Below are 12,081 nucleotides of genomic sequence, written 5' to 3' on the forward strand. Positions count from 1 at the left end.
CGGGACACTCAGGCACAGTCTCTTACTCTAGAAGCAAAAGACGGGGTGTGTGTGCAAGGCCTACCAAGTGTCACTCCCGTGTCACGGTGACAAGAAAATATACTTTTCTCCTCCCTCCCCCTCTCCCATCGCAGCCCTCTCCCTAAGAAATTTGTTGTGAGGGATTTGACAATGTCGCGGATAAAGTGCCTGCCTCCCGCCTCGTGTTGATCATTCTCCCTCATGGCCGACCGTAATTTCTTAGCTACTCTTAGCGGTGGCTCTGCCCCTGCTGCCCAAGGTAACGGGTGAGGGAGGGGGTTCGGCTTAGGCGCCCTGAGCTGGCTGGGAAAAGGGGCCTTCCCCCTTCCTTCATGGATTTTTGCAGTGGTACAGATCAGAAACTAGAAGGAGATTTTAAATGAAAAGCCCTTTAAAGTAATATCATCTGCAGCCAAGTGAAGTGGTTATTAGGTTGCTGTTTGTTTTGTTTTGATTTTTGTTTTGATTTGGCTTTTGAGAGATGTACGCGGAGGGGGAAGAATTAACAAAATAATGATAGACAATGCGAATGAGGACCCTGAGCATCTGGAGTATGCCAGGACAGAAATCTGGAGCCATCTCCATCTTTTAAGATGTTTTCTTCTTCTTTTTTCTTCAGCTCTTTAAGTGAAAGGAGTAAAGGGAGGGGAAGCTGGGAGGAATAAGAAAAGTGAGAAAAGCAGTAAGGGAGGAGAGAGAAAAAAAGCTGGCCCAGTCCCATCTCGAAGGTACAGAGAAAGTTTTTGTGAGGTGGAGAGAAAGAAAACCAAAGCTATTATGTACCCTAGGGATGCGATTTTAGTGGGAATGGAATATTTGAGTGGGAAGGGAGGCACAGTGGCCTCCGGGCTCTCTCTCTTCCAGCAGTTGGGCAGTTGGCACCTCAATTTGAATTGCTGGGTGAGTAGTGGTGTGTGTGCGTGTGTGTGCGTGTGCATGTGTGTCCGTGTCCTTACTTATGGTCGTGACCATTAAACCTCTGTGCTTTTTTTTTTTTTTTTTAATTCAGACGTTGGGAAAGAAAAAACAAAACGAGAATAAATGGTCAATTCAAGCTGTGCCCTTTTGTGATGTACTTTTCATGGCAGTTTTGGGGGGAGGGGGCGAAAGGGTTAAAAAAAGATGGGGTGGAGAGAAAGCTTGACTTTCATCCCAGTCCTGAACAGTTCTGTAGCCTGGCAAGTGCGCGTGAGCTGGGATCTGGAAAGGGGTGGTGGGCTTGGGGTTTCTTCTAACAAACAAATGTGTTTTTTATATTTTTTTCCTTCACCCACCAGGGTGGGCTCCATTGGCAGAAAGAGAAGAAAAAGATACTGCCTCATAGAGGACCGTACTTTCTCAAAGCTTGAACATCTTTCTTTCTTTCTTTCTTTCTTTCTTTCTTTCTTTCTTTCTTTCTTTCTTTCTTTCTTTCTTTTAGCAGTAAGGGTTTTTACAGTAGCAGCGCTTGTGTACACTGTGTATTTTGGTTTCATATTTAATGCTGACTTTCTGTGGCTCTGTCTTTAGTTGTATTTCTCTTCCATCTCCAAATTTAGATGCTGGCCTTGTAGGCTACAGTCTTGCTCGTGGCTTTTGCATTTTCTGAACTTAATATGAAATGTGTTTGGGGAACCTGAGCAAGAGGCCGGTGGCCATCCACTGTGCTCACGCTGCTGGTTAGGAAGACGGCCTTTTCAGTATCAGCCGTGGGTTTAGGAGACACTGCACTCGCTGAACTGTTGGGCCAGACCCTTTTCCATGAGCTCTAAGGGCATTCGTTCTCTGGAATTTGGAGGTGGTTCCTTAATTATCTTCATCATTACTTTCGTTATGTTTGTTGTTGTTGAATGGCCAAACACAGAAACATGTGCAGTGGCTGATCGGCTCTTAGATCCAATATCTTGGGGAAGAAGGAATGAAGTAGACCACAGATTCTAAGAGTCCTTATGTTTTCAAAATCATGAGCCCTGTATGCGGTATTAAAATACAAAGAGGTAGATCAGTTCTCCAGTCCCACATGAAGGAATGGTGTTCTTTCTGGTTGCATGTAAGTTTCTAGTTCAGTGTAGGACTGAGAGCTCTGGGGAGGAGACCACAGGCTGGCACTGCAAATGGATCCGTTGTGTTGGTGCAAATTTCCCACCCAGCACAGTTCCCTATTTCCAAGACTGCCGAAAGGTTCCAGATCTTTCCTGGGCTCAAATTACTTGGGTTACTCAATCCTGGTCCCGCTGCTTTGGTGATGGTTAAGTCTCCATTCTCGATATCTTAGAGGAGGGGAGCTCCTTTCAAAGGGTGAACTCGCGACTCCAGTGATACAGTTACTAGGATCTTTGTATGGTCACATCAGGCCGCTGCATCGGCCTTTTCTGGAAGCAACAGAGCCTGCAACCTTACATTCTTCGGGAAACCTCCCCTTTGTGGTTTGGGGCTGGTAGGGGGCCCGGCTGCGCTCTGTAGTGGAATTCTTTCCTTCTGTCATATTTGGGACGTGAGGAAATCTTGCCATGCCCTCCTGATCGCATATATACTTCCGCACACATTGGAGGATTTTTTAAAAAACTGAACTTTGCCTGGGTCATTCCTTCCCTTGTTACCTTAAACTTCTAGCCGGCCAGCTTGCGATCAGAGGGAGCAGCAGCCGTGCGTCAGTCCTCCTCGCCCCATGGCGGCTCTGGGTCCTTCTCACGTGTGTCCTTTATGGGGGCTGTGGGTGTCCGTTGAAGGATGCCCATGTTGGGGACACCGACGGGACAAAGTGGAGAGAACAATGCAGCTCGCCTTTGCTCTGTCTGCCTTTCAAGTCTGTGCTGAATTCCCGAGGAATCCAGAGTTCCTGGCTCTTGGGCCACACGCTCTTTCCTGGGGAGAAACCTACCTGCTCTCTCCAGGAAACCACTGTTGCTGGAGCTTTTACCAGACGTCGTGTAGCAGGCATGGCTTTCAGATGCAGAGGTTTAGATCGGAAAGTTAGGTCCAGGGTGACTGTGAAAAACTGAAGACATTTTTTACACAGCTGTTCGTTGTAAATAAATTAGAGAGGTGGGATCGGGTTTTGTTCACTGCTTCTTTCTCAAAATCCCCAGGATGTAATAACCATTATGTACTTACAATTTATTCCTAATCAAAATTGGTGATTTCCTTTCCATTAGTTTAGGATTCTGTAGATTTTGGGGTTGTTGTGTTGGGGTTTTTTGGGGGGTGGGGAGGGGCGAGTGGCCTGGAATTCATTATTTTTTTTTTAAAGTTTTCAAGTTGAGCCTTTTGGACTTCTTCATTTGGAATGGGTTAGCTTTATCCCTGGCACTGCTTTGAAACAGCCAGGCCCTCGTACCCAATTCCCACGTCTTCTCTGCATATTAGGACACTTCACAAGGTGGATTATGTTAACACTAATCATTTCATTCCCAAGTAGGAGAGACATATCTTGCGGGAAGGTGGAGATTGCAGATTCCTGGGCAATTTCTTAGGGGCGCAGTGGCTGGTTCTGCATCTCTGAGACCTGGTGGAGGGTGAGGACAGCCAGGGATCCCCGTGGTGCTGCCACACCCCCTCCCTGACGCCTGCCAGGGATGCCTGGGATGCCCTGGCTTGCTCCTGGAGGGAGCCCAGCAGGAAGCAAATACTGGGACTCACTGGTCAGGGGCGAGCCTGGACCAGCCGGCCAAGACTGTCAGCTTACAAGTGCTTTCAAGGGTAGTGGGGGGGGGGTGGGGTTACAATAGGATGCTTTCTTTTTATTGGGAATTAAATGAGAATGAGTGGAAATAAATTATGTTTAATGAACTTAACTAGAAGTAATTGTTCAAGAGCTTGTGTGAAAGCACAGCTTTGCTGGGCTGGGCCTTGGCCTCTGCGTTCACAAAGCCAGGCAGCTGGAGCACATCTTTATTCTCCAGGTTAAAATAAATGTTCCCTGCGTGCTCCCCCCCCCCCCTCCTGACCCAACCCACCTCTCCTTTCCTCCTTTTTGGGGATTAAGAAAAGGTTATTAAGAAGAGCTGAATTTGGCCCCCTAGACCCTTAGTGCTTGACAATGTGGTGTGTCACTAGCTGGGTTGTTACGTTATAGAAGGGGCAAAAGGAAAAAAGAAAAAGGCCAAGGGCTTAGGATGGTTTGAGTTAGTTCTATGTATATGCATGTGTGTGTGAGAATTTGGATGAAAATTGTCTGCACATTTATTCTCTCCCTGCCTGCCCCGCTCAATCATTTCCCTGCAGGAAGAATTTTAATGCCCGTGTGAGTGCCTGAGAAACTGTGAGTCGGCAGAATTTTGTAGTTGGCAGGGAGCATCTTCTCTCTTCCCCTTCTTGCTGTCTAAATGGATTTGACTGGGGAAGGGGGAGGAGCCCGCCATTGAGAATGTACAAAACACATAAGCAGTACCCCGGAGTGTCAGGCTCCCGGGGTCACAGACCTGTGACTTGGCAGCCTTGTGGCTCCATGATTCCTTCGCAGCCGGGCCAGGGGCTGTCCGCTGGGTGCTGAGGCTGCAGGGGTGGGGGACGGGGATGCTTCTTGTCTGCATCTCACTGCAGATCTCCTTTCTCTTAACTACCTCATTTCTCCAAGCAAACCTCGAACCCTGTGAAGCCTTCTCCTTTTTATTTATTATTTTCAACCGGCAGTGCTGTAGCTATCAATAGAAGTCTTGTCCAGGGAACAAAGCGCCATTAGCCGGGGGCGAGGCCTCCGAGAGGAGCTTTGTCCTCCTGGGAGTGAACCCCGGGCGCTGCCCTAGATGGGTCCTCGCTGGCTGGGCTTCTGATAGCTGTGACTCCGAGAGAGGGTAAAAGGATGAAAGAAACCCGTTTGGCCCAGGGTGGAAGTGTGCCTGCCACCCTTCCCTCTGTGTGTGGAGGAGGTTTACAGGGTACAGCAGCCAGATGCTCACCTGATACGTTGGGGTGGGACTGTGTGCACAGGCCTGAGCCCAGGTTGCTCTGTGTGTCTCCTTGAGGTGGTTGGAGCAGCTGCAGTGGTTGCTAGTTTTGGGGGGTAATGGTTGTTGAGGTAGGAGGTTTACCTTTGCTGACCATTCCTACCCTCTGGCACATCGTCTGAGAGAAAAAAAAATAGGACTGCTTGAGTCATCAAGGGGTTGTTGATGAGTAAGAAGCAGCCCCTGGCTCGGCCCCAGCCCCTCCTCTTCTCCAGCGCTCCCAGCACCCCATGGCTCCGGTGACGTGCGACACCTATTAACATGTTGCTAGTCGCCATTGGCCTCGGTGCAGCCATAGTAAGTGGCATCTGAAAAGTGCATTGGAGATGAGCCATAAACCCAGTGAATAGTGTCCCCTCCTGATGTCGATTTCAGAGCCAAGGAGGGCTGGTAACCTAAGACCCCCGAGACCTTCCCCCATCCCCCCGGGGGAGGGGACAGGCTGACAAATGCTCCTCTGTGCTGCTTTTGTTTTATTGTGCTGGGCTCGCAAAGGCGCTTTCTGGCCCCATTTTTCTTCTGCAGAAAGGGAGAGCAATAGGGGAGCATTGAAGAGGAGGCCGGCAGAGAGGCCAGGGCTAGCAATGGCTCTATTTGTTTCCAGCGTCCGTTGATTAATAGGTTGCGAGGTGAATGGCGAGCTTTCTTTCCCGTGGGGTTCCCCACAGTTAGAGAAGGTTGAGGGGTTGGGTTAGAGGAGGGCCAGCAGGGGACCTAGAGGGCCTGAATCAGTCTTCCACTCGCCAGCTTCCTACTCACGGGCAGCGCTCCGGTGGGTGTGTGGGCGCTGGCGACGAGGGTGGCATGGCCAAGTTGCAGAACACCATGCTTCAGGGTTCTCGAGAGGTCAAAGGTCAGCCACAGGGGCGCCTCCTCCGCGCTCTTCCCACTGCAGTTGGATGAATACTTCGGGCGGAAAAGCTCTGTGCTCTTCAAGGGCCGATGTAAGACCCTTTCCATATAATTTAACTGTTCGATGCTCAAAACCCATAGAGCTTAATGCACAGACCCTGGAAGGCATGCTTTGGGTAACCCACGTTTCTCCAGGTAGAAAGCAGAAAGCCCCAACGATGGGAAGGCAGATGAGGATTTGGGTTCCTTTACTGGTAAATAGATATTGTTTGCTCCATTTAATGGGTTCAGTTTTTGAGCTGACTTTTTTAGTGTCTGGTGAGCTGGAACTGACCACATAGAATGTGTTTCTGCCCAGCTGGTGTTGCTCAGTGGATTGGGCATCCTCCCATGGACCGAGAGGTGTCCTGAGTTTGATTCCCGGTCAGTGCACGTGCCTGGATTGCTGGCTCAATCCCCAGTAGGGGGCGTGCAGGAGGCAGCCGATCAATGTGTCTCTCTCATCCATGTTTCTGTCTCTCTCTCCCTCTCCCTTCCTCTCTCTCTCAAATTAAAAAAAAAAAAAAAGTGTTTCCATCACCGGAATCCTGCTGCTGCTCGTCTATATCGTAGAAGCAGAAGCATCTCATTACATCTTGACGCCCCTGCCCCCCATCATCCGCCACGTGCTGTACACACCCCTTGTAAACATACTTGGAGCCCTGTGGCCAGGGTGTCCTGGCTGCAGCAGGGAGCTGGAGCCAGTCCTAACTTGGGGTGTCTGGGTGGGTGTGCAGGGGACGTGGTTTGCTGAAACTGGTCTAGGTTCCAGAGGTTGGTAGGTGGGGGTTTGGGGACAGTTCCCGTTGCATCCAGAAGCATCTGTGTCCAGTAGGGAAGACTGGCCCAGGTTGAGCTCTCGGGGACCAGCTCACTCCAGCACGGCAATGAACCCCATCCGAAGCCGGTCTCTGCAGCCCCAGTGGGGGTGGTGGAGTCAGGCAGGTGAGTGCCCGAGGCCTGCGAACACCACCTTCCAAGGCCTGTGAGTCAGGACAGATTTCTCACCTGTTAGGTGGAGTTAATCACAGGTGCCAGCTACTACATGGGGTTGTTGTAAGGACTTCATAGAATAGAGTGTGTCACACCCAACACAGAGGCGGGTACAGAGCCCAGCCTCCCAAATGGTGCCAGCAGGGACTGTGCTGGTGCTGACTGGGCAGCTTCAGGAGCTGCAGCTGGCCGGTGCTCATCTCCCCTGACCTCCGCCCAGATCATCTGGACAGGAGTTCTAGAGGTTCCATGGTATGGCTGTGTGTGGGCAACTGTGACCTAACTCCCTGAGCTTGTGTGGAATACTTCGTGAAGGTCTGCTGTTTTTGTGGCTCAGAGATTCCTAGTGTTCAGCATATTCTGAAAGGGTTACATACCAGTAACCCCGACTCTCCAGGTAGCTTCCCGTGACTGCCACCACCATGACCTTGAAACATCACTGAGGGAATTGATTTTGTCCCCCCAGGTAGTTTAGAAGCCACATTTAATACTTAGATCAAGCAGTTACCTGAAAGGCACCTGGTTTTATGTTGCAGGTGTTGACTTAAACACTGGAGTCTGTCCGTCAAAAGATAACAGGGGGAGGTGCTACTATTTCAGACTGTTTGTCCCATGGACCCTCCGAGCATAAGTAGTTACTTTAGTTTAGATTTGCTGCCTGCATTTCTGGAGGGTTATTGGTGTTCCTCCCCCAAGAAAGGTACTTCTTACATCTGAATTTTCTTAGGGCGATACAGTTTTGAACCCAGTTCTTAAAGACCTTTTTAAAAGTGGGAATGGTTTGAAGAGAAGGTGGGTGTTTGTGTGTTTCATTTCTATCAGCTCAGACTTCAGGGTCCTCACCCTGATGCTGGAAGGATCTTGGTCATCTTGAACTGTTTATTCCACCTTCAATTCTTCTGTGGCAGTCTTATTTATTAGCTTAATAAAGTGACTTTTTTTTTCCAAGGGAGATCGTAAAATACATACAGTTTTAAAAAATATTTTATTGATTTTTTCCAGAGAGGGAGGGAGAGGGATAGAGAGCTAGAAACATCGATGAGAGAGAAACATCGATCAGCTGCCTCCTGCACACCTCCTACTGGGGATGTGCCCGCAACCAAGGTACATGCCCTTGACTGGAATCGAACCTGGGACCCTTGAGTCCGCAGGCCGACGCTCTTTCCACTGAGCCAAACCGGTTAAGGCGAAATACATACATTTTTAATTGAATAGCACGTTTTTAAGAAGGGCGCCTGAAGATAGATGGTATAAAACTTGCATACACTCTTGCCCCATATTGAGCATTCTTTGCAGTAAGCACCACCGTCTGTGGCTGCGTGTTCCCCGTGAATCTAATGAGAAGAGACGGGAGGGGTAGTGAGCCTCATCTTCCTCATTAGACAAGAACATCCTCTTGTCAAAGCAACCCAGGTGCAGGAGGCCCATGGGAGTTAGGCCCTAGCTTTTGCATCTATGACCACATTACTCATCATTACTGTTCACGGGGTGATGTTTGTCAAAGCTTCCTTTGCGTTGCATGTGCAGCTCTGTGCCAGGCACTGTACATGCAGGATCTCTTAATTTTTACAACTCTCTGAGGTAGGTACAGTTCCCACCTGGAATTCTCAGAGAAACGGAGGCCTGGGAGAGGTTGTGTAGCTAATCCGGTGATGTAGAATTTAAACCAGGTCTTCCTTGAATTCACGGATTTATCTTGGTCACTGTGGGCATGCGATGAGCTCTAAAACCACAGAAGGCCCTGTGGGAACAAGGGTTAGGCTGGGTGGTTTCTGAAGCGACCCCCCCCCTGCCTCCCCCCTCCCACCCTCCCCTACCTCTGTGCCATGATTCTGCATAGACTCCATGTAGAGAGCACTCTCATTGGCTGCGATAGATCTGTGAGGTTGGCTCTGTCTTCTCTTCTTATAATACTTGCAGTTGCAATTTGATGGTTCTTGTGCAATTTGTGAGATTGTGCTCAGCACTCGCACAGGCTGGGCATGACAGGGGACACAGAGTTCTAGAAGACACAGTCCTTGTGCTTAAGGAGCGTAAGAGAGGTACATACATGACCCCAGCAGTGGGCGTAAGGCAGCACAGGAAGAAGAGACGCTGGGGTTCTGAGGCTGGAGAGACGAGGCTTTTTCAGGAAGAACATCCTCTTGTCAAAGCAGCCCAGGTGCAGGAGGCCCATGGGAGTTAGACCCTAGCTTTTGCATCTATGACCACATCCCTGCTTTGCTTGGGAACCAGTCAACCTGGAGAGACTTGGGGCTACATTGTGTTGTAATGAGCTGCCTGGTAGGCAAGTAGGGTCAGAAAATAGCACCATGTCTGCTTTCCCTCCGAAAGGCACCATCAATACTTCTGCCCTAGCCTGTTTGGCTCAGTGGATAGAGCGTCAGCCTGCGGACTGAATGGTCCCAGGTTCGATTCCGGCCAAGGGCACACACCTGGGTTGCGGGCTCAATCCCCAGTAGGGGGCATGCAGGAGGCAGCCGATCAATGATTCTTATCATTGATGTTTCTATCTCTCTCCCCCTCTTCCTTCCTCTCTGAAATCAATAAAGATATATATATATATATATATATATATATATATATATATATATATATAAATAAAATACTTCCAATCCCCTTCACTCCCACCCCTATGCTTTCGAGTTTAGACCAAACAGGAAAAAAACAGTTGGCTAGGTTCAGGTGATGGCAGCCAGTTCATATTATTATTGATAACATATTATTATTAACATAATAATATTATTAACATAATATTGATAACATAACATATTATTATTGATTTCAGATAGGAAAGGGGAAGAGGGAGGGAGGGAGGGAGGGAGAGAGAGAGAGAGAGAGAGAGAGAGAAACATTAATGGCGAGAATCATTGATCTCCTGCCTCCTGCACACCCCCTACTGGGAATCGAGCCCGAAACCTGGGCAGGTGCCCTGACCCAGAATCGAACCGTGACCTCCTGGTTCATAGTTCAACTTCGACCACTGAGCCACACCAGCCGGGCTAACTTTTAAATTCTGCATACGTCCAAATAACACCACTGTTGCCCAAAAGCTGTCTTTATTCTTTGCCAGACAAACAGAGAAAGGTTTCCCCCTCATTTCCTGTTAGTGTTGCTTGAAAGACAGCTGTGCAATGGGCACTTTCGTACCACAGCAAAAACCCACGACATCGGGCAGCTTCTCCCTAACAGTAACAGTAACAGTAACAGTAACAGTAACAGTAACAGTGTAGTGAGCCACCCTTCCTGTGCTTACCTGTGGGAGGGTTTGTGCTACTCTTACACTAGGACTTGATTGATGAGTAGGACAGGTCTCCTAGGACCTGTGTGCTTGTCTGTGCCTGCCTGGCTCTCTGGTCAAGGGATCATGGCACTCAGTGGGACCCAGGTGAGACTTCCTCAGGTCTGTACCGGAAGATCTCCTGGGATCAGGGATCTGAATTGGTGATAAGCATCCTGAGAGATGCCTAACTCGAATTGCCAGTTTCGCTGCCCACTCCCAGCCCTTGTACGCCGCTCTCGGGTTTATACATTTGCTTCCTTCCATTGTGTACGGTAGTCCATTCCCTGGAAGTCCTTCCAGCTCTTAGTGACCATCCTCCTTCCCCTCCTGGGCTGTCTGTCGTTCTTCCCTCTGGTTTCACGGTTTTCCTGCAGTTACTTTAAACTGTCTGGGACTGGCCTGCTTTCTTTCATTTCAGCGGGTGTGTATCTTCCCAACCAAATAGAAAACTTGGGAAGGCAGCAACAGTCCTTTTCCTCTCCTCTTAATGGTCTTTGCTTCATGTGACCATGGCGGTCCCTTTCCCTCCCTGCCCCTCCATGTTCTTTCCCTCTCCACCCCAGCACACAGTGGGAGCTTGCCTGTTGGTTACTTCTCATGCTGTCCTACTAAACAACAGCATTCCCTAAAGAACTCCTCAGTGCGCACCCGTGAGCCCTGGGGCAGCGGCCTCTCCTTCCACTGCCTTTGGCCTGTCCAGACCATCAGGGCTGCTGACGAAGGATGTATTACTGAGTTCCAAAGCTCCCCTCTGCTTTGGCATTTTTAATGTCGGTGCTTTTTATTTATTTATTTATTATTTTCAGTGCTTTGACTGCACACTGATAACTCACAACGCAAGGCTCCTGTGAGCCACCAGCTAGCGCTTTCTCCCAAAGTGTCCAGTTGTTTATAGACTTCATTAAATCAGGCTGTGGGAAGGCTCGGCCTCTTTTTCTGTAGTTGTTTTTCTTTTTTCTGGAGCATCAAGAAGGTCATATTTTTCTTTCCAAACATATTCATGAGAAAGCGAGAAGCACTTTTTAAAGATGCCTTCCCCACAATGAACTGTGGTAGGAAATACTCTATGTTGTACCCCTTCCTCACCTATTTACCAAAAAAAAAAAAAAAAAAAAGATGAGAACTAACTGCGTGGTGGTCCCTGAACTCGGGAGGCGCTAGTGAGCAGCACGAGACCCTCACTTTTCTTTTCATGCAATTCCTCTTCCTTGATGTTAATGCAAGTTGTGCCCTCCTAAAAGTAATAAAAGGAAATGAAGACACGTTCTGAAATGAAACTTGACTCTAATCCATTCATCATCTAATACTAGCCTCTTTATCTTCCCTGGTACCTAATCTGGTTAAATGTCCCTGTTGTAGGATTTTAGTGAAAATCCTCTATTGGGAATAGGGTTTTTTGCAATTGGATTACTCTCAGTAAATGGCCCAGTAGTTCGCTTGTTTCAGCTTAATTTTTTCTTTGTGATCTTGCTGGGCTAAGTTGTAGCATGGCACAGTGGAGGGGGCGTGGGGTGGGGGAAGGGGAGGAGAATAATTTGGGAAAGTCTGGTCATGGCAACTAGAAATATCTTCAAGATGCTTTCCCCCCCCTCCCCCCCCCCCGCCCCCCTGCTTCTCTCCTCCTACCTGCCCTTCCCAAACATAAAAATGCCGGTCCTTTGTTTTTCTACAACTGCCCGTTTCTAAAAAGCACACCTTTTATTAGCCCAATTCATCATCATCCAGCTAATTTATTAGATTTCCCTGATGGCTTCCTAATGAAATTCCTAATGAATCAGGCCTGATGTAATCTGCATAAAATATTCAGGTGCTGGCCTGGCAGTTTAGAGCTTTCTGATAAAGTTCACACTCCCAGGCAGGCCAGGAGTGGGGCTTTTCACCCACCTCTCTGCACAGGGATTGTGGCATGCCCAGGGGCCCCGGGCTGCTGGTTGGAAGGGGCAGGGAGGGGGTGGGGCATGGGGTGGG

General features: G+C 48.9%; 1 protein-coding gene across 12 annotated transcripts in view; it reads left to right on the forward strand.

Moving 5' to 3' along the window:
* Nucleotides 1–12,081, forward strand: part of TCF7L2 (transcription factor 7 like 2) — a 188,428-nt gene that overhangs the window by 149,489 nt on the left and 26,858 nt on the right. The gene's annotated exons all lie outside the window — the stretch shown is intronic.

Source organism: Myotis lucifugus, unplaced genomic scaffold, assembly GCF_000147115.1.
Source record: "Myotis lucifugus unplaced genomic scaffold, Myoluc2.0 scaffold_44, whole genome shotgun sequence".
NCBI classification, from domain to species: domain Eukaryota; kingdom Metazoa; phylum Chordata; class Mammalia; order Chiroptera; family Vespertilionidae; genus Myotis; species Myotis lucifugus.